Source organism: Enhydra lutris, unplaced genomic scaffold (assembly GCF_002288905.1).
Source record: "Enhydra lutris kenyoni isolate GAN:26980312 unplaced genomic scaffold, ASM228890v2 scaffoldscaffold11, whole genome shotgun sequence".
NCBI classification, from domain to species: domain Eukaryota; kingdom Metazoa; phylum Chordata; class Mammalia; order Carnivora; family Mustelidae; genus Enhydra; species Enhydra lutris.
The window spans coordinates 3,112,095-3,135,248 of NW_019154095.1; the positions used below are offsets into that span (position 1 = coordinate 3,112,095).

Here is a 23,154-nt window from a genome sequence, read left to right on the forward strand (position 1 = left end):
GATGTGGGGCTCGATCCCAGGACCCCGGGATCATGACCCGAGCCGAAGGCAGAGGCTTTAACCCACTGAGCCACCCAGGCGCCCCCTCAGTTACAGAATTTTAAAGAATTCTGAACTGCTATCCCTCCAGAGATACTGATTATCAGCACTAAAAGTGATTTTAAAAGCGAAAAAGTCGTATTACGCTTTAAATCAAATGTTTATCAAATATTTATTTTGTATAGTGCTTAGAAGGACCCAAAGATAATATAAGCAAAAGAATTGTTCATTAATTCTTTTTAATTCTTTTTAAATATATCTCATATGTTAATTCTTCTCATATTTCTTTTACTATATTTTGAGGACACCCAAATACTCTGAAACAAACATTTTTAGAGTAATGTATGCAGATTTTATTTAATTATCCATATTAACATATTAAAAAGACCTCCTGAGGCAAGAAAGTTTTCCTCTACATTTAACTCTGCAAAGCTTTATTTCTGAAAGAACACTCTGCCGTGGTGATTAACACCACACCAACTAGATATGATCGGTTTATGTCTGATTCAGCCATTTATTATGATTCTATGAATTTCTTTTTACAGAGCACAGGACTCTTTTCTCCTGAAAGAAGAAATGCTTTCTTCCATGTCCAACGCTGTGAAGAAAGAGAAAGACGGTAAGAGATGTCATGAAATCAGGCTAGAAACCTGAGTGGCAAAGAGATCAAGGAACAGAGAGTTAGGTAGATGATAGATGGTAGACAGATAAGATGAGATATGAAGGTCACTGACACATGACAGATAAGACAGATATATAGAAGTGACAGATCAATAGATCGATAGCTAAAAGAGACACATGGATGAAAGGTTGATTAGAGATACGGAGATAGACTGATCAATCATTAGAGAGATGAGATGGCTGATAAGACGATGGAGGTAATAGAAGAAAGTGACACAGAAAGTAAATGGATAGATAAATATAAACTATAGGCAGACGGATGGATAGACAAATGGATAGAAGAGCGAGATACATGGAGACAAGCAGGAATCAGAGGAGAAGCACAGGACAGGAAGAGCAGAAACGCAACTACACTTTGATGCCTGTTCGTCAGACCTCCAAGCAAAGAGCACGAGGCAGCAGCAGGAAGGCCGGCTTCCGACCAACAGCAGGTTAGTGTGCAGTCCCGAGCGGCCCCACACAGGTGCTCTTCCGAGCCGTGACAGGTGCTCTTCCGAGCCGTGCTCATGCGGAACACATTAATGTTGCCATTTGAAATCCCTACTAAAATTAGTGATACAGTTATTATAAGCTATTATAAAAGGCTACTCTTTCAAATTGCAGTGTTTATGTGAATACATTATTTTAGTAGTTGTCTTCGAGACATGTGTGGGGGTTGATACCTGTTGCAAACCAGGATCAATACTGCACATGAAACTTAGGACCTGAGCATGGTTTTATTTCATTTTTTTCCTGTCTCATGGGTCTGTTTATAAGTGACCATGGTCCAATGAGAAGAGAATAAAAGCCCTGAGACCGGCAGGTTCATTCCCACCACCTTCCTGACACGTACCTAGGCCTGCCTCATGCAGCATCCTGCAGTGAAGGGATGATAACCCACTAATGCCTGAGGGTCATGCTTGGGCACCTCGTAATGAGTCACACACAGGGGGTCTCACTACGTAACTGTGCTTTCATTAGGGGTGTAGAAATCGCCATTTTGTGGTTTTGTCAAGCCAACGCAAAGAGTAACAGAGAGCCTTTTTTCAGTGTTTAGCCTCAACAATCAGCCAGAGCCTGTTGTCAAAGGATAATCTCTACTCCATGCTGTTAATGCTCCATGAAAACAAAATGTACACCCAGTCTTGGGCCAAGAACCTAGAGTGTGTCAGACAATGTGGCAGTCTGTAAATATTCTACCTGGTGTTAAAACACAAATTCACATTTGTAATGAAACTTGCCATCATTTCTCCATCAGGGATGGGCAGAGATCCAAGTGAAAAATAATGTTAAGTAAATGCATTTTTTAAAGATTTTATTTCTTTACTTGAGAGTTAAGAAAGAGAGTGCATGCCTGGGAGAGCAGGGCAGAGGGACAGGGAGAAGCAGGCTCCCTGCTGAGCAGAGAGATGGACACGGGCTCAATCCCAGGACCGAGGGATGACTTGAGCCAAAGGCAGATACTTAACCCACTAAGCCACCCAGGCATCCCCAAGTAAATACATTTTTAAATAAAAACAATCTGAAGGGTTTGAAGAGGTGGGGGGGTGGGGGGGTGGGAGGTTGGGGGAACCAGGTGGAGGGTATTAGAGAGGGCACGGATTGCATGGAGCACTGGGTGTGGGACAAAAACAATGAATACTGTTATGTTGAAAATAAATTTTAAAAAATTATTAAAAAATAAAATAAAAAAAAACTGGATATATGTAAGGTGTGCACCATGATTTGATGCACACATACATTACTGCATTCAAATTAACTGGTTTCTTCACACAGTTGCCATTTTTTCAGTGTGGTGATAATCTGTGCTCTTAGCAAAATTCCAGTTCCCAGTACATCATTAACTGTAACCACCTGGATCTCTCCACTTACTTGTCTTGCGTAACTAGGACTCTGGACCGTTGACCAGCATCTCCCTGTTTCCCCCACTCCCTGCATCAACCTACTCGTTGATACATGTATTTGACTTTTTTAGATCCCACAGAAAAAGAAATAATACATTTTTTTCTTTATAGATCTGTCTCACTAAGCATAATGTTTTGGAGGTTCATCAGTAACTGTTACAAATGGAAGTTATCTCCTATTTCACAGCTGACTAATATTCCTGTATGCGTGTGTGTGTATACAAAAATACACACACCTTTATGCATCATTGTCGATGGGCGCTTGGGTTGTTCTCACTCTCTTGGCTACTGTGACTATTAATAATGCTCAGATATATTTGGGATTGTGAGTGACTCAGTGACCAAAGTGGTTTCTTCGGTTCCTTAAACACAGGCATGCCCTGACCTGGTTCCCTGCAGAAGGCTGCCCTATATTCACGTCTCTACATGATGCTGCCCCTCGGTGGTGCCTGCCCTGCTCATTCTGTCCAAAGAAAACCTTCTCTGCCAACACTGCCTATTCCCTTCACGTGTTTCAGCTGTTGGAACTTCACCTGTTCTGTTTGTGCCCCACACCCTTCCACGGCTGAGTGCCACGAGGGCAGACGCTGTGCTGGAACTTACTGAATGTCTGCTCTGTCCAGGCCACGATGCTCGGAATTAAAACAAAGACGAGACTGGCAAAGTTCTGGCCTTCAAAACAACTTAAAAGTCTACAAGGGGGTATTTTGAGAAACGGAGTAATTACAAAACTCTTAACTGTCACAAATAAAGACTCCTTAACAGATAAAATAAGAAGGAAAAAGAAAAACAAAGAAGGACAAAGTTTGAGACTTCAAAAAATTCAAAACCCACGAGGTATATTTTGATAAATACAGAATAATTACAGAATTTAACATTTACAAGTAAAAATTTCTTAATGACAATAGATGAAATCGTTTATTTTTTCACCTTCAAACAGGATCTCAGGCCTGAGAGAAAGAGATGATGCTCCGTATAGACTTTGGAGCAATTTTTAAAATATATTTTTGGCGTTTTGTAATATTTTCTATTTTTAACCAATTCTAAACATCTCACTGTTGTAAGAGAGTTGGTCTGAGTAAATCCTCATTACAAACTTCTTTTTGTATCATCAAGAATATCAAAATCCCTATAGACTCTATGAAAATAAAACACTACCTTCTGTTTAAACATTTCTAAATCAGGTACTTCTAAAAATACAGAGAACACTTGTTTCTCCACCTTCGTAAAAGGAATGTAAAACAATATCTATAAAATAGATCCTGGGGTGAGGTTATTCCAGTATGTTTATCTTCTGGGAACAATCAAAAACATTTAAGTATTAATTCCCTACATGGTTCTTCCATATCTCTCCTTCTCTGTGCTCCCAATTGTTCATTAATTTTTCATTTATTCATATATTCAAGGCAAATTAATGTGCCAGCACTCTATCATGAACAGGCTTTGTCCAAATCTTTTCATTTGTATAAGTACATTTTAAACACACGGCTACCACCACTCAGACTAGTGGTGTGCTTATCAACAAACGGTCTTCTTAAAAGAGCGAGGTACTAAATCAATTGTCCCTAATGCTAAGTTTTATCAGTACGAAAACACATTTCAAGACAAAACGGAAGCATTTAAATTGGGCACCATGCGCTGTTGTACAGCATTAGAAATGGTGGGGAGAGGGCTGGAAAGATACCTCATTTCTCTTTCCTGATTTCGTGTCCCTCTTCTGACCCCAGGCTGGACGTACACGGCAGTGGCTCACTAAACGATCCAAGAACCGTTCACGCCGAGTGACCCTTTCTACCTGTGTGTCTGCGTACAGGAGCACAGCTATCCCACCATCTACACTATGTCTATGAATCCCTAATTCCCCTGCATTGTAGAAATGAATTATGTGCTTTCCTGCGAAGGATCGTTGAGTAAATTAAAGCAGAAACAGTGATTTATGGTGAATTTTTAATAAATTTGTGTTATCTTTGTTTTACTTTAATTGCTAGTCAGACTTGGAATAAAAGATTTGCCAAACTGATACAAAACTAGCATAAGTACGCCTTGTTTTATATAAGACAGATCGGAGATGCCGATAAGTACAAGTCTTTATTTAGGTAGAGCGAGACAGAGTTGTAGGACCGTGGAGATACTCTGTGTGAGACCATAATGGTGGGTTCGCGCTTATTTTCTCAAACCCACGGAATGTACGCCGGCAGGAGGGACCCTCACAGACACTCTAGAATGCAGGTGCTGACATGTCCATGTGGGCTCCTCAGTTGTAACAAATGCACCAAACGGTGGGGACGCTGAGAGTGGGTGAGGCTGTCCATGTGTGGGGTGGGGGTACGTGAAAATCTGCACCTTCATGATAATTTTGCTGTGAAACTAAAACCTCTTTTGAAAGTCTTTAATACATATAAAGTTGTTTCCTTTTACAGAATGAACACAGTACATCATTAGTTTTTGATGAATCTTTGTTTCTTATTAAAAGTAAATCATATATTTTATCTAAGGAGACTGTTACTTTGCTATCAGAGTCCGGAGAATTTCTCTCATGTAATTAGTTCAAAATGAACTCTACTTAAAAATATCTCCAAACCCCTATGACCCTGCAAGTGCACTACTGCGTATTTACCCCCAAAGATACAGATGTAGTGAAAAGAAGGGCCATCTGCACCCCAATGTTCATAGCAGCAATGGCCACGGTTGCCAAACTGTGGAAAGAACCAAGATGCCCTTCAACGGACGAATGGATAAGGAAGATGTGGTCCATATACACTATGGAGTATTATGCCTCCATCAGAAAGGATGAATCCCCAACTTTTGTAGCAACATGGACGGGACTGGAAGAGATGATGCTGAGTGAAATAAGTCAAGCAGAGAGAGTCAATTATCATATGGTTTGACTTATTTGTGGAGCATAACAAATAGCATGGAGGACTAGGGGAGATGGAGAGGAGAAGGGAGTTGAGGGAAATTGGAAGGGGAGGTGAACCATGAGAGACTATGGACTCTGAAAAACAATCTGAGGGGTTTGAAGAGGTGGGGGGGGTGGGAAGTTGGGGGAAGCAGGTGGTGGGTATTAGAGAGGGCACGGATTGCATGGAGCACTGGGTGTGGTGCAAAAACAATGAATACTGTTATGCTGAAAGTAAATTAGAAAAAAAAATGATTAAAATAAATAAATAAATAAATAAATAATATCTCCAAACCTATGGAACCTATACGAAATGTTTCCCATACATGTCACTTGCCTTAATTCTGCGAGGAGGGTGCACACCCTGTTTTTCTACCTAATTATTTTTCAGTGTTCTGATTAAGAAAACAGGAATTCAAATGGAAAACAAAAGCTAACAAGCAAAAGGCATTTTTTTTTTTTTTAGCTCTTCGGTCAGTGCTATGACCCGGACCAACGCAGCGGTGCTGGGAGTTCAGCTGTGAGTAACTCTGGTGTCTCTCACTGCGCATAAACAGGCTGCGCTAGGCTCCGTCCCTGTGGCAGCCAGAGAGTCAGCAAGAGATTCGTCTGAAGTGTGTTCCCCAAATGGTGGACAGCTCTGCGGGACCATCTTGCAGCCAGAATTAGGACTGGGCCGTGCATGTGAGCAGGAATGGGGGAAAGATAACTGCAACGATGACAGCGAAAACATCCCAGTGACGCGCTGACAGAATCGCACGATCCTGCAGGTTCAGCCGCGCTTGCGGTATCCGTTGGTGCTCAGACCTCGTGTTCTGAAGCTCGGCCCCGTTACGGGCTCTCACGGTGTCGCCAACAGATGAACTCTACCTTGCTCCTGGAGGCAGGAGCTGACGTGGACCCGTTCGTGAGGATGAATGGGTGTTCCCGGGGCTCCATTTTGTCACTGCGCAGCCACCAGGGCAAAGAGAAAGAAAGGGCAACTAGTTGCCTCAAGGCAGGTCTTCCTCTACCCTGTCTGGAAGTTCCCATCTCCTGGACTAGAAATACCACCTCCTTCTCCACATCTTGTTTGCTCAATAGTCTTTCCACTCACGGTTGGGTGATCGCCATGGGAGATCGCCCACACGGGTTGCTGTTCTACATCTGCCTTTTCACGCGTTCACTTGTTTAATAGCAGGGCCTCAGCTGCACTCCAAAAATCGCCTTCTTCAACCCAGCTCTGCAGGTATACACAGACGTGTGGAAACGTACGCCCGAATGCACAAGCACACCCTTTTCCGACATGAATACAGCCCGAGGTGCTGTACCACATAGCAATTAATCATCAACCTCCAGCATATAATAATCTTCTTATTAGCACAGCAGGTTCTGCTTTGTTCATGCTAGGACGTGACAAATCACATATTTATTCTCAGAAGCAGCTCATAACTCCTAAGTTGACACAGTAGTTTCAAAAAACAACTGCACCAAGGGTCCAAAAAACTTCAAAACCCTGGCTGTGTAGGGAAGCTGAAACTCCAGGTATTTTCAAAGAGGCCACAGATAGAATCCCTACACTTCATTCCTGTAGCTACAGCCTTTGTGATAATGTAGATTGGACACATACTAGTTCATCTCACCAGTAACTTAGAGTTTGTCATTTATGTGTTTATGTCTTAAGAAGTTTTTGTCACAAACATTATTCAAATGAAAGCAGTTTTCTTTTTATTTTTTTAAGATTTTTATTTATTTACTTGACAGACAGAGGTCACAAGTAGACAGAGAGGCAGGCAGAGAGAGAGGAGGAAGCAGGCTCCCTGCTGAGCAGAGAGCCCGATGCGGGGCTCGATCCCAGGACCCTGGGATCATGACCTGAGCTGAAGGCAGAGGCTTTAACCCACTGAGCCACCCAGGCGCCCCTGAAAGCAGTTTTCTTGATATCTCTGCAGAGTTACAGAATGCTGGGTATCCATCTATACCTGAAGGTCAATAGAATTAGTTTTTCTCCTATGTATGTTCACACTTTCGATATAATAGCTTGTCACTTAATTATTTATTATTATTGCTACTTTTTCCATACCTAGTTTATGATGAATTGAGGGACCATCATATTCACATAAACCTATAATTACATTTTATATTCTTTCCAATATATAATAAAATATTAATAATTTACATTTACTAGTAATACCATGGAAATATATATTTCCATGGTGTGATATATATATATATATATATATGTTGCTAAGTGAGTAGACCTTTAAATCCTTATTTAAGTTAAACAATATGCCTATATCCATAAATGATAGATATCAAATTTGGTATGCAATAGTGTGGTATAAATAAATTCTTATAAAATGTACAAACATGTAATAAATGCCAGGAGCTTTCAGCACTAAACTGTATACAGAATTCCTCCTGCCATTTTATTGTACTTTCCATTGTTAACCAGAAGCCAAATGGAATGCTGTATCAACTCTATTGTATCAACTGTATCTACAGTTCTATCAACTGTATCTACAGTTTTATCAACTGTAACCAACTTTTCTTTGGAAATCTGGTAAATTCAGCCAGTGACATTAACAGTCTAGGAAAATTGAAGATGGATATACAGATACAGTATATAGTATAATATGAAGAGATCATTTGCAAAAGCTACTGTAAAAAATCAGAAATGTGGGAAAGTAGTTCTTTGACATGTTCGTGGGAAGAAGTCTCAAGGAACGTAGTTTGGACAAATAAAACACAGTGCTTAACCCAAAAGCATAGCTGTCTCCCCTATATCCTGGCCTCCAGTCAGAACTCAAGTGGCATACATGGGCCATTTGAGTACTTCGGCAATAACGCCAAAGTCAGAGATTATAAACCAGAATATTAACCTTCTCTTTTTATAGTGTCTAGCCCACAGAAAAGAGACTTAAAATACATTGACTTATTCAGCAAGCTGAATAACTGAAATTTCAAAAAACATTTAAAATTTAAGAAATTCAAAGCCTAATTATTGACTATCATTTCCATTACAGTGTTATGATAAGAAATGCATAGTAGGGGCGCCTGGGTGGCTCAGTGGGTTAAAGCCTCTGCCTTCAGCTCAGGTCATGCTCCCAGGGTCCTGGGATCGAGCCCTGAATCGGGCTCTCTGCTCAGTGGGGAGCCTGCTTCCTCCTCTCTCTCTGCCTGCCTCTCTGCCTACTCATGATCTCTGTCTGTCCAATAAATAAATAAAATCTTTAAAAAAAAGAAATGCATAGTAAATAGCTATTTTTACTGTCCTCAGCCTGCTTAGTAATGTGGAAAGACAAATTATTACCAGAAACATGTGAGGACATTACATATAATAAACCAAACGTTTTTTAGTTTTTAAAAAATTCCTTTCTTACTTCATTCATTGAACACACCCAATAGGGGTTCTGCAGGCTGAGTTCAGCCATGGTTAAATGTTCTCAATGAGGAATCATGGTGGCTGAGCCTGAGCTGGGGCTAGGGACATGGGGGAAGGGGCAGGTCTTAGATATACAACAGGAGTCCATAAGGTATAATGACGGCTTAGCTGAGGAGTTACTGAAATGCAGTGATCAAAGATGACTGTTTCTTTTGTTTTGTTTTGTTTTGTTTTGTTTCCATGGGAAACCAGGTTGTACAGCTGTGCATGGAAAGGACAAATTTGTGTAGAAAAAATGAGGGTTTTCTTTTCAGACTAAGTTTAACATGACTTTTGGACATTCCTAGATATTAAGTAAAATCAAGTCACCAGGTGCACATTTTGAACTAACAGTGTAGAGCTAGGGAGATACTGGGGACTAGAAGCAAACAGGGGACCATTAGCCACAGATACTGGTAGAAGTAACAGGACTGATGGGGTATCCATCAGACGGGACATGCAAACAAAGAGGGCTGGGGAGGGAGGCCTGGGCTGTGCAGTGTGTGGAGGCATGGCACTGAGGAAGCACGCCGACAGAAGACCCCCAGTGAGAGCGATGCTAGACCCACGCTGTGGATGCCCCATAAAACCGAAGGTCTTGAGAAGGAGGCAGTGATCAAATGGGTTGAATATTACTGAGAACTTAAATAGATGTGGACAGCGATGAGACCCGTGGTTTAGCTAGATGGGGAACATGATGACCGTGGCAGGAAAAAATTATCACCACTGCAGGGATGGGAGATGTGCTGGAGCCTGCAGTTGAGAGCCTGGGAGACAAGGAAGGGAAGTGTAGGGTGGTGGGACTTCTGATCGCTTCCCTATAAAGGGTGAAAATATGAGAACGTGTCACCAAGAACAGATTTTGTTTTTAAGATGGAAAATACTAGAATATACTGCACAATGATGATTCCATGATCTGAGATATAAATGATTTTTCAGGACAGAAAAAATATTGCTACTTGAATGCAAATATGAGCCTGTCTTTGACTTTAATGAGACACAGAACAACCCCTACAATGTAAAAGAAAACCACAGAAAGAGTGTGAGACAGGCTGGGGCATCTGATGGCAGGAAAATTAGGGAGTTCAAGGACACTGGCTCCTATTTCTTGCTCCTTTCTTTCTTTCTTTTTTAAATATTTTATTTATTTATTTATTTTACAGAGAGAGAGAGAGAGAGAGAGAGAGCGAGAGCAAGCACACAAGCAGGGGAAGCAGCAGGCACAAGCAGAGGGAGAAGCAGGCTCCCCTCTGAGCAGACCCGAGCATGGGGCTCAGTCAGGACCCTGGGGTCATGACCTGAGTCCAAAGCAGACACTTAACTAACTAAGCACCCAGGAGCCCCTCATATTTCCTTCAACAGAGGATGAGGTGAGGTTAGCAGTAAAGTACAATCAAACATTAAATACAGACCATGAGGAGACTTAAAATTACTACTGATCTGACAACCTCTGCTTTCAGAAGTGAAAACTAAAAGCAAGGGAGACAAAGGACTCATTTCACAATTATTAGTGAAAGATGTGGAACTCAAACTGGGAACTCCTGAGTATTGATTTAGTATTTTTTAGATCTTTGATTCCACAGTCACATATAAATGAGGAAGATAAGAGTAGAGGTTATAAAATACAACTCCATTTTCAAAAATATTTTTCACCTTTCTTATGAAATATTCATTTTTAAAGTATTTCTTTGAAATTTTTGGCCTACTGTCATTCTGTTTTCTTTTTCTGATCAAAATCTCAAATGATTTTATACAATACAGATGTAAAAATTATTTTCTATATGACTAGTTCAAGTCTCTGATAATTAAATATTGCCACAAACTCAACACCAAAAAACCACAAATAATACAATTAAAAATGGGCAAAAGACCTGGATGGATATTTTCCAAAGAAGACATCCAGATGGCCAACAGACACATGGAAAGATATTCAACATCACTCATCACCAGGGAAACACAAATCAAAATCACAATAAGATATGACCTCACACCTGCCAGAATGGTTGAATTAAAATAATAATAATAATAAGGAACAAGAAATAACAAGTCTGGGGGAGGACATAGAGAAAAAGGAACCTTTGTGCACCGTTGGTAGGAATGGAAATTGCTGCAGTCACTGTGGAAAACACTGTGGAAGTTCCTCAAAAGTTAAAAATTGAAATACCATGTGACTCAGTAATTCCACTAGTGGGTATTTATTCCCCAACCCCTTACCACTATGCACCCCAGGTTTACTGCAGCATTATTTATAACAGGCCAGCTATAGAGGTGACCCAAGTGTCCACTGACAGATGAATGGATAAAGAAGTGGTATATATACAAAGAAAAATATTTGTTCATAAAAAGGATGAGATCTTGCCATTTACAATACCATGAACAGACCTAGAAAGTATAACACCATGTGAAATAGTCAGAGAAAGACTCGTGCCATATGATGTCACTCGTATGTGGAATCTAAAAGAAAAACAAAAAACAAATGGCGCACCAAACCAACAAAAGCAGTAACAGACTCATGAGTACATCGTGTAACCGTCCCTCAGAACAACATACTGTCTAAAATATAACCCATGAGAAATTGCACTAGTTACCAAGCATGCTTAGATAAAGCTTTAAGAAAAACACGTACTGACAACAGGCCTCTGTGGGAGAGGATGATAGATCATAGACGTCCTTGAAGCCCAGCACCTGGGAATGCCCAGCCCACTGGGGGAGGATGCCGCCTGCCTCATTTTTCTGATCTCCCCTTCCCCCGAGAGCATCAGCACTTAGTCAGACAATCCTTTCACTTGAGCTTGCTCACTATGGGTCACGTACTATGTGATCAGACATGTTTTGCCTTTCCTCTTACTTATGTACAAGACTCATGGTCAATGTGTAATCTGACTTTGTTGGACGTTACTCACTTTCTAACAAATATGAGACTGAGGGGTTGTCAGGGGCGACAGTCATTTCTGCTGTCGTGCCCTGCTCCCTTTCTCTCGCAGCTGACTTGTTTGTGCCTCATTCTTCTCCCGTGTGCTGACAGGAGGCAGCAATGTAGAACAAACTGATGGTTCCCAGAGGGCAGGGAGTTGAGTGATGGGTAAAATGGGTAGAGGTGAGAGGAAGGTCGGGTGTCCAGTGATGGGATGAGTGAGTCACAGGACGGATGGTGCAGCACAGAGAAGAGAATCAACAGTGTGGCATGGGGAACGATGATGACTGCCCTTGTGAGGACAGCACAACCTACAGACTTACTGCCTCTCTATGTTGTACACCTGAAACTAATGCAACATTGTGTGTTATAAGTTACAGACACACCACACATACACAACATGTACACTGTATTTCCTGATTGAAAAAAAAATTTACTTTTTATTTGCCCTTTGTTGTTTTGATGTGTAAACTATATTTGTTTTTCCTGGATCCTTTGATTGTGCCAGGAATTGTGATGGTAGAAAGAGATATGCAACAGGAAAATATTTTTATAGTTTTCCAAGATGTAAAACTCACAGCACACAATAAATAAGTAAAAAGTTATACACTTTGGAAGAAGATAATTTATAAATGCCTTAATTACTGTAGATTTGAAGTCAACAGGATAGGAATGAGAACTTAGAGTACAAAGGTGGAAACTTCAGCAAAAAGAAGCTATAAAATGTCTGATTCACCAACTACAAATTATTTATCAGAAGAAAATTTTTCAAACTGTGAATTTCCTCCTAGAGAACATCTATATCTGGAAGTTATGAACATGACCGTCAAAAGCAATTTATTACACATCTTAAAGGAAAGTTCACACTTTATGAAACAAAAATTATCATCTTTAAAAATAAATTTTAAGTGTTTTAGCCTGAGGTTCTGAGGACCAATCATAAAACAACTGAAAATATACAATTAATTACAGAGAAGCATTTTTTCCAAATGTATGTACCATAAAGACTAGATAAATACACATCTAAATTTCCCACCAGAAAGTACGAATAAGCTTTCAGATCTGCAAATAACATACAAGATTGGGTTCCAACAGAGAAAGAAAAGAACCTTGAAAGAAAAAAACTTAGGAGAAAGATATTTCTAGAACATCCTTGCTTTATATTTTGCCCCACATATAAATACTAAAACCCTTTATTTTTTTAAAGATTTATTTATTTGAGAGAGAAAGCAAGAGCAGAGGGAAGAGGCAGATGGAGGGGGAGAAGCAGACACCGTGTTCAGCAGAGTGGGAGGCTCCATTCCAGGACCCTGGGATCATGACCTGAGCTGAAATAAGATTCTGTACCTATTGAGCCACCCAGGTGCCCCAATAATAGAATCCTTAAAAAAAATACACCTCGATTCACCGTTAATAAAAAGATGGTTACATAATGTTATTTCAAATGTAACTGTGTTATTATGATCCCATGCTACTAAAAGTCAGCTTAACAAGCGATGCAGAGGAGAAGAAAACATTCATACACTGGGAAGTGTGTGTATCTTCTGCATTGGCAGCTCTCCAGGTGGTACCATCAAGTCCCAAGAGCATGAGGAACTCAGACTCCCAGTCCCGAAATCCCCCAGATGGTTCTCTAGAGCAGTGAATTTCCCTGATCTCCACCTTGCCTCTCTGAGCACTAGGTGAAATGCAACTTCTCTCTGTGCCGCACCTGCGCAGACCCTTCATCTCCAGGGTCAAGGTCCCAAGGAGTACTTGACAGTCTGCTTCATAGCAAACTTCCTCATGCCTGCACAGATCTGAGGGCTTCTGTTATTCCAAACCTTCTGAGTCTTTACAACCAAAGAAAACGCTCTGCCTTCATTCAGGCACAGCCATTCCTAACCCCCAATTTTATCCAGAAATGAATCCTTTATCCTCCAATTTCCAGAGAAAATTTCCTACCTACATGCTTCCTTCTTTATTTCACAGCACTGTGTTTCTCTCGAGAAGTGTCTTGGCAAAACATTAAGATGTGGGTATGGTGGGTTCTTAAAGAGTAAAGAAAAATCTACAATATTTGAAGAAAGAAGCAAGTCAGGCATTCTGTGAACTTGACTGAGATGAACATTACGAATGAAATCCCTCACGCAAAAATCATCAAAATGCCACCAAAACTGTCCAAGATATAGAACAGTCATCGTGCAATGACAAAGACACACCAGATCACCAGGGAAGGAACAAACTGAAAGCAGTGGGGGAACATTCAGAGTGCTTTATGGTCTAAAATGGAAGAACAAACCAGTGAGATCTCCAAAAGAATTTAACTAATCCCTGAAATGAAGCAAGCAAAAATGAGAAGCATTATTTAGAAGACGATTGAAACAGATTCTCAGATGGAGGAAAGAGGGTAGCAGTTTATTAAAAACAGAGAGGGAGGGAAACTGGGAATTTAAGAATTCAATAATATAACTGCTATCGAACACATCAAGACATGATCAGATGTGGCGAAATTCAGAATTAACATTCGCAGAACACCGAAATCTATCAACGGAGGGTACGTGCAGTAAATCAGCTAGAACTCTGAAGGTCTAAATGATGAACGAATTGCAAGAGAAAATTATAGATCTATAGATAAAAGCAGAAGATATTAAGTTTTCCAAGAAGTAAGTGGAACAAACGGTGCTAGTCAATAATTTAAAAAAATAATAATAATGGAAGGCATGTTTTTTGCAGCTGATAAAAGCATTGAGAATGGAGTCTAAAAATGGTACATTATGGCCGCACTTAAACAAAATAGAGCAAGGAGAAAAAAGAAGGAATACGTCTCACAGAGCTGTTTAAGATAATCAAAAGAATTCCATACACAAACCCAGAAGAATGAGTGGTTTATATCTGAAGAAATGCAAATCAAAGTTCGTTTTGTTTTCTTACTGACACAATAGAAGCCTAACAATGATGGACCCACAAGACTGGGAGTCCCACGTAAAAAGTAAAAGGCTGTTCTTTTTAACATATTTGTTTAGTGAAGAGGTTATTTTAGGTGAGAAGGAAGAGAAAAATATTTTACAGATTTTTAAATGTCTTGGGTATTTTATTAACCCACTCCATACCTCCACCTAGGCTGAAAGACACGTCCAACAACCAAATTAGTTTTAAAGAGTAAGCTAAAGGACATTTTGTTGAAATTTAATAATAATGACAAAAAGGAAGTTACAGAACTAGAAAGGGGTGAATTGGTAAAAATAAAAGCGGACATATTTATTTTTACATATCAAATAATAGACAAGACAAGCAAACCCCCTTTGCTGCTGGAGTTGAAGCCTGGAGCCCAGATATGTCCTCCCATGGAGATGGCTTGTCCTAGACAGGCCAGGGGCTGGGGAGTTTTGATAGGAGTGGCAGTGGGAGACCTGGACCTCTACTACCACAGCGTCCATCCCAGGACCGGCTGCCAGGGAGATGCTGCCATCCCAGTGTGATGTGTCTGTCTACCCCGATGTCAGCAGCAAAGGCTTCCTGAAGCCATGTCAATGTGTCCAAGTCCCACTGCCACCCAGCCCCATCTCCTGAAGGCAAGAGGAAGCTCCAGATTGCTTGGCTTCCACCAAATGTGAAGCAGATGGATGGGTCCAACCTGTGCAGAGGAGAAGGTGAGAAGTAGGAAAACAGGGATGTGCCACCGTTCGTTATTGTTTACTGGGTGTGTGGCATAAACTACCTTTAGTCCTGCTTCAGATCAAGCCCTCCGAAGCAGTGGCGACATACGTGCTCTTATTTATGTCTTTATTTATTCACTGTTTTATGCATTAACACGCCCCATCCATTCACTCATCTTTCTTCCATCTTCAGTTTGTCTACAAATATCTCCCTTTCCAGCAAGACAACACTCCAAATGTCCAGATTTCCACCAAGAAAAAAGAAAAAAACAGAGCAAGCAGAAATAGCCAGTGACGGGTATTCGTTTATGCTGGAAACAAAGATTTGAAGAGTAATATATTATTTGACCCTAAATGTCTGCCTTGATGGAAAAGGAGACAAAATTTCCACCTCTTCTATGACTTTTGTGTCTCATTGTTCATGTTTAAGCTACAGCATGATACATACTTTGCCTCTTCCTAGAAAGTTCTTTGCTGTATCCCTGGCATGTCCCAGGGCTGGCGCCTCCAACTCCGTCCCAACTCAGAATCCTTCTCTCATGGAGTCATCGCTGACCTCCATGTGAACACTGCCCTTCTCTATCTTCTGACAGTCATGTTAATGACCCACTTGTATCCCCCACCCCCCAAATCTGGTATTTTTCTGTCTATGCATCTATATATCTAGATATCTGTCTATCATCTAGCTACCTATCATCTGGCTACTTATCATCTATCTACCTACTTTCTGCCTTTCCCATTAGACTATAAAAATCTATGAAAACAGGAGTTGTTTCATGTTTCTTTGTTCACTACTGAGCCCTGCACAGTACATGGCATGTGTTAGATGTTCCATAAATATTTCTGGAATCAATACATCTACCTTTCACTCTTGTACTATCATTTAGTCTAAAGAACTAGGACTACTATGCATCTGTAGATTCTTACAGCAGGCAAAGTTGATAACTTTCTCTTAGTATAAACCAAAGCAGCAGTGAAGTTTTGCAAAGCAAGGTCAGATCGATGGGCTTCGTAATCAGGGATAAAGATCCTACTCGCAGATGTCATGCAGCTTTCCTGCACGTTGGGCAACTTAGAGAGTTTTGTTCTGTCTTGTTTTGTTTTGTTTTGTTTTCCTTTTTCTTTGGTTTGTGGAATTACCATTCACTAAGGGTCAGAATAGATAACCGAATGGCCATACTTACCCTAAAGTACTCTGTGTAAGAGAAAACCACTCAAGAGTAAACTATTCAGAAATTAGTTTTTAAGTCATCACATTGATAAGATAATCAATAGTTCAACTTCCCAGTCTCACTGCGAAAAAAAACTACAAAAGAATAATTCTTGCTATTTTGCGCTCTTAAATTAATAGAAAAGACTCTTTTTAATTTTGATATCAAAGAACTCCTTCTGTTACTATATTCTTTTTTTAAAGATCTTATTTATTCATTTGCCAGAGAGAAAGAGAGCGCCAGGCTTGACAGTGTGTGATGAGCAGGGAAGTCATGACTGTGACTCCAGAGAAAGGCGCAACACCAGGAAATAAAAGAAACAACAGGAAATAATAGTGCCGGTGACTGTAGTGATGGGGACAACAAGAAGATGGTCCCGGAGTGCCTGTTTATGCTCCTTTTTCTAGGTGTGCTGCCCCGTGGCCATGACAAGGGAAGGCCAACCGGGGAGGGGCTGAGTTTTGCAGGAGAGGGGCTGATGACGCAAGGGCTGGGATGTGTGGGGCAGGAAGAAATGGAAGAAGAGAGGCAGGGACAAGGGAGCAGGAGAGAGGAAAGAGGAAGGCAAGGAGGGAGCAAGCGAAGGAGAATGAAGGAGGGAGGTTGGAGGTCGAGCTTTGTGAGGACGTGTGTTTGGTGGTGACTACCTGTGAACCTGGGAATGGAATATAGTAAATTTATTGGTGTGATGGCACCAGGGGGGTATCAGGGCTGCCCCACAGGAAGCCACTACCCAGTGGTGACCCACTCAGTGCCATTCAACCAAGGTGCCCACCATGTTGGCGAGGGCGCAGAGGGCAGCCCCGTGAAGGGCGTATGTTGGTATTACCTTGTACCGTGCTGGTGTACCATGGTCAAGGCAACTCAAAACAGTGTGTTCCTTTACATCACTCTCTCTACCCCCGCATGTTTGTCACCCTCTTGGTGGTTTTGCCTCTGTTTTCTTTCATCACAACATGTCATACCTGTCTTCTACTTACTGAAGCGTTAAAGTTCCTAGCAATCATTTACATCTATCACTCCTCAATTCTTGGAAAATTTTATACAAAACATCCCAAACCATGATTATCTACTACTTAGGGAAATGTACATATGCAGTAAGTTCCTGGAACAAATAAATTCCAAATCAGGGATACATTGCGGGTAAGAAGAGGGAGGTCATGGCTACGGAGGAGAATACAGGGAAATTGAACTACATTGTTAGGTTTGGGCAGCCATTTACTTACTTTAACATATGTTTGTTTTATTATTCTTTATAGCTTTTAAATGTCTTATTTTATGACAGACATAAAAGTAAAATAAATATAAAAGTGTAATAAAATTACTTCATGACGATCTGAATTTCAAGTCTGGCATTACCATTTACTAGGTGTGTACAAATTTTCACTTAACTAATCTAGGTGATTCAGTTTACCTCTAATACGGGGTATTATAATTCATCTTAGAACAGTATCAGGACTGAACAAAAACCTGGTATATGCCAAGTGCTGACATAGAGCTTGGCAGGTGATTAACATTTCATAAATGATAATTATTATTATCATGAGAAATCACAGAAATTAAAAAAAAAACAGAATTTAAACAGTTGAAAATGATGGTTAAATTGATTTAGAGGTGAACTCAATCATGAAGCATCATGAAGTACATTTGTAGTATCTTGAAAAAATTGAAGAAACTATAAAACTATTTTTTCTTGGAAATAAAATGAAGATCTCTTTCCTTTTCATTTAATTACTAAGAAATTTTTTTAAAAAGTTATATTAAGCATAAAACTAAGCACAAAGAAACTCTGATCAATGAACTAGGACACAGACATAATATGAATTATTGAGAAAAGTTTTACTTCTATTAATTTATTCAGTAGATTTTACTCTGTTACCCTCTTATCACTTATGGAAAACTCTGTGTAAGTTTTAATTGTTATAAATGTTTTCCACTAATATTAAAGACAAATAAAATCAGTATTATATTGAGGTCAAATGGAGAAAAAAAATTCTGTAAGCCTCCACAGACTCTTTCCCACCAGTATAGAAAGCAGACATGCCAGTTGTTAGTAACCTGTCGTGTGAGGCCAAGATACATCAGGCCAGTCACAGCCATTAGAGAGGAAGAGTCCACAGACACTGGTGGAAGGAAAAATTGGTTCCTCAGAACATAGACAGTTTTTATTCCAGTACTTATGCGGTGAGACTTGAGCAGATGTCCGGGTGCACATCCCAACCCTCTCTTACCAGCTACTTGATCCTGTGTAAGTTATTCCCGTACCTCTCTGTTCCTTATCTTCAAAAGCAGATAAAAATGATTCTTGCCTAATAGGGTTCTCATAAAAATATAATGTAGGTCTTCAGTAAGTAAACTCAAGTTCCTGCGTCAAGAAAACATGATTGTCAAGGGAATCTGAGCAAGTGGGTAAGAAATGCAATCTGGACTGATTTCTGGGAAAAAAGTAGAGATTAATGGAAATCAGAACATGTCTGAAAACTGCAAATTATTTTTTAAGGCTTTCACCAACCTAGACTTCAACGACAACCTCTTACCATCTATAAGTAGATTTCGTTAGCAAAGTCAATCTTAAAAGAGTCATCCATCACCATTGGAAGAAATTAGAGACAATTTTCTCAGAAAAGCATTCTCTTTCAGAGATATGTGGACATGGGCAAGTAACTGAACTATTTCCCATCTCACTTTCTTTACACCTAGAATGAAAACATTATACTATTATATTAAGATCACTCTAGATTTTCACCCAGTTCTTTTTTTTTAATTGTATTATTTATTTGTTTGCTTGTTTGTTTGTTTAGAGAGGAAGCAGGGGGAGGGGCAGAGGGAAAGGGAGAGGGAGATAGGGGGAGAGCAGATTCCCTATAGATCATGGATCACTATTCTGGGCTCAATCCCAGGACCTTGAGATCAGGACCTGAGCCAAAATCAAGAGCCCTATGCTCAACCAATAGAGCCACCCAGGTGCCCCAAGTTTTAATTTTTATAATTTGGTTTGTATGTTAGAAAACATACCTAGTGAAAATTATTTTTATAAATCTTGGAAGTGTTTTATTAGTATCTAGAGGGCTGCAACTTAATGGCATGCAAATGATGGCTGCATGATTATCTTCTTGTGCATAGTTATTAGTTTCCTGAGAGTTGACACAATAGTCAGAGTGAGGTAGTAGGTCTCTAAACCACAAGGTCTATTGGCTGTCTCACTTCCCGGATGGACTCAGGGGTGTCAGCACCCCCAGTCAGGTGCAAGAGTGCCTAGTCAGGAAAGCAATTATCAGGTCAGCCCCAAGTCTGTGGCCATGGCAACGGTGAGAGGGATGTCCTAGTGAAATGTGAAGGACAAAGCTTAACCCACACGGTGTTCCACCCTCTCCAACATGGAAACCTACTTCTTAGTACGTGAAAAGGAAATACGAACATATCCTTCTAATTAACATATGTAAGTTACACATCTCTTTCCCCTCTAAATTATTTAAATACTGGTGAGGATTAATAAAATGAATTAATTAGAAGAGAGCACATTTTCCCACCTGAACAAGAAGGCTCCTTGATAGGGAATACTGATGTGAGTATTTACTTTTCTAAAGACTGAGGCAAGTATTGTGTGCTCTGCTGGTTGGGGGTTATCCAGGAACGCAAGTGGAGCAGAGACTGTTGCTGCCATCTATGTTCTTACTCGTCTACCTGAAGCCCTGGGTCCTTCCTCACTTCTTTTTCTCCTTCCCATTCCCCAGTCACAGAAAATAGAAATACACTGGAGATAGGGAGAGAACAGGACAGCAAAAAGAAAATTCATTTTTGAAATCAGACTAATTTTTTCAAGATTTATTTATTTTAGAGAGAAAGAGAGAGAGTGCATGAGCTGGGGGAGGGAATCTCAGACTTCCCACTGAGTTTCGAGCCCCAACATGGGGCTTGATCTCATGACCCAGAGATCCTGACCTGACCTAAAATCAAGAGTTGAAGGCTCAACTGACTGAGCCACATAGGCGCCCCATTTTTTTTTTTAAGTCAGACTAAATTTTTCCATCTAAAATCTATTACTTGGTGTGATATAATTTATTTACATCAATGTAACTGTTACTTAACTCAATGTCCCCAACCATGGAAACAGTATCTTAGTGAGTCTTCAAAAGATTAAGCGAAGGAACATTTGCCAGGTGCTTAGCACATACCCAACACAAATGATGACTCAAGAAATGCCAGTTCCCCTTTGCAAGAAAAGTAACACTTAATAAAAAGACGTCATACTGTAGATTGCTTGAGATGCTAGGATAGGATAGAAGAGTCTGTGACTGGCATGGGAGAGATGTGGGATCCTCTATAAACTATCCTCAGAGAGATAGTAAGAGACAGGCTGCTCAAAATCTGTGGGAAAGGGAAAAAGTCAGGACTTAATGAGGGATTTCCTGACTCAGAAAAGAGTCCTTTTGCAATACAAAATATTGAAATAAATAAATAAGTGAACAACCCCATTTCCAAATAGGAAAATGAACAGGGATTTATTAAATTAAATTAAAGCCAGAGGATAGTATTTCCCCAAAAGTTTGCCTGAGGAAAATCTATGGATTCCTATGAAAGCAATAAAGAGATATTCTGTCTATCTATGTATGATGGATCTACCTATCTATGGATCTATTTCCCTCTCCTGTGTATTCACTCAAAAGATGGACCACGATGATGAAAACACAGCTCTCCATCTGTGAAATCATCACTGCTACAGTGTGAGCTTATCTAGGTTAGAAGTTTAAAATTCTGAAACGTCAAGTGTTATTTCTGAATGATCATTTAAGACATGCTAATGCTTAGAAGGGAGAACTCTCGCGTGACATCCAATATCTGTGGCCATTACTGTTACACGATTGGTCCATGTGTTTGTGTCTTGCCTCCCTAAGACCTACAAGTTTCTGGAGAAGAGGGTTCATTGCTCAGGCCACTTTATTAGCCACCAGGTTCACTGGACCCAGATCATGGTGCCTTGGTATATTTAGTATCTTATGCTGAAGGAAGTTTAAAAACAACAGAAGCGTGGAGGTCACTCTGCCCTGCCCTGGCTCACTCTTCTTCCCTGAAATGGGTCATAAATCTCTCCTGTGACAGGTGCCCTCCCTGAACCAGGACTAAGGAAGACACTGCAATCACTGGGGACCAGGGACAGGAGACTTGGGGGACAAAAAAGCTGTACAACCAACCTTGTTAAACTCATGCATATTTTCCCAGATACTTCTGCACCACTTACCACCCTAGTTCAAACCCATTTGTTTCATTAATTCTTTACACATTTATTTTGTCTAAAAGGTACAAAACTTTCTGCTCTGGCCACTTCTGTGGGTCTTCATTCTTTTTTTTTTTTTTAATTTATTTATTTGACAGAGAGAGAGAGAGATCACAAGTAGGCAGAGGGGCAGGCAGAGAGAGAGGGGGAAGCAGAGAGAGAAGGGGAAGCAGGCTCCCTGCTGAGCAGAGAGCCCCATGCGGGGCTTGATCCCAGGACCCTGAGATCATGACCTGAGCCAAAGGCAGAGGCTTAACCCACTAAGCCACCCAGGCGCCCCAGTGGGTCTTCATTCTTTATGCAGGCACTCATGAATACATAAAAGTTCAACAAATTTCCCCTTTTCTCCTGTGATCTATCTTTGTCAGTTTAATTTGCAGATCTGTCCAGGAACCCTAAGAGGGTCAAAGGAAATCTCTCTCCTTTACATCACCTGTCCATGGGTGCATCCACTCATTCATTCTTTCAGTGCAGACCTGAGTCCTCAAGCATTACCACACTTTGCTCGAGAATACAGACACACAAGTGGAATCCCACACACTGAGAACACTCGGTCTGCCGGGAGAGATGGAACAACGTGCATGCCATTCTGTCTGCAGAGATGGGCGAGGACCTGTGGCAGAGTAGAGCTGATGGGGCACTCTGGGGGGATGGGGATGGCTTCCTCAAGAGGGCTTCATCTCAGTGCCTGAAGATGACCAATCCACCTGCTCTCGTACATAGACTCAGGCTGTGGTGGTGATGTGAGCAGACACCCTAGCCTGGGATGAGATCCTGAGAAGTCCTGCAATAGGCATGCTGAGCAATGCCAGATGAGGCTAGACGAGAGATAACCACGGGTCGCACCACCAATGTGATTCATAACCATAAACACAAGGGTAACTTTACAGAGCCATAAGTGGACAGCAATCACATCATGCAATGCTCAGTAAGCACGACCCAAATAGACGTAAAATACTCAAACTCTTAATTCTCAACCAGGATGTCAAAAACTACATGTGGGGAAATATTGAAAGAGTTCAGCATACCAAATATTCTAATTTTTTTCAAAGTTTGACTTTCTAACAAAAAGATGAATTCCAGGGGCGCCTGGGTGGCTCAGTGGGTTAAGGCCTCTGCCTTTGACTCAGGTCATGCTCCCAGGGTCCTGGGATCGAGCCCCGCATTGGGCTCTCTGCTCAGCAGGGAGCCTGCTTCCCTTCCTTTCTTTC

General features: G+C 40.7%; 1 protein-coding gene across 1 annotated transcript in view; it reads right to left on the bottom strand.

Moving 5' to 3' along the window:
- Positions 1 to 23,154, bottom strand: part of LOC111144434 (CUB and Sushi multiple domains 1) — a 1,720,260-nt gene that overhangs the window by 483,639 nt on the left and 1,213,467 nt on the right. The window lies entirely within an intron of this gene.